Source organism: Orycteropus afer, unplaced genomic scaffold (genome assembly GCF_000298275.1).
Source record: "Orycteropus afer afer isolate SDZICR_OR568_19922 unplaced genomic scaffold, OryAfe1.0 scaffold00920, whole genome shotgun sequence".
NCBI lineage: Eukaryota > Metazoa > Chordata > Mammalia > Tubulidentata > Orycteropodidae > Orycteropus > Orycteropus afer.
The window spans coordinates 381,787-382,503 of NW_006922507.1; positions in this window are offsets into that span (position 1 = coordinate 381,787).

A 717-nucleotide genomic window follows, 5' to 3' on the forward strand; every position below is an offset into this window, starting at 1 on the left:
AAAAGGTCATTAAAAAGACAAGAAGAAAAGATCAAAATGTATATCAGAAGAGACTCTGAAACTTGCCCTTGAATGGAGAGTAGCTAAAGCAAATGGATGAAATGACAAGATAAAAGATCTAAACAGATTTCAAAGAGCAGCTTGAGTAGACAAAGCCAATTAATATAATTAAATGTTCAAAGACCTGGAGTTAGAAAACTAAAAGGGAAGAACATGTTTGGCATTTCTCAAGCTGAAAGAACTGACGAAAACATTTAAGCCTTGAGTTGCAACATTGAAAGATTCTACGGGAAAAATACTGAATGATGCAGGAAACATCAAAAGAAGACTGAAGGAATACACAGAGTCACTGTACCAAAAAGAACTGGTCAATCTTCATCCATTTCAGGAGGTGGCATATGGTCAAGAACCAATGCTATTGAAGGAAGAAGTTGAAGCTGCACTGAAAGAATTGACCAAAAACAAGGCTCCAGGAATTGATGGAATACCCACTGAGATGTTTCAACAAATGGATGCCTCACTGGAGGCATTCACTCAGTTATGCCAAGAAATTGGGAAGACAGCTACCTGGCCAACTGACTAAAAGAGATCCATATTTGTACCCATTCCAAAGAAAGGTGATCCCACAGAATGTGGAAATTACTGAACACTATCATTAATATCGGGAGCTCTGGTAGTATAGTGCCTAAGGCACTTGACTACTAACCAAAAGGCTGG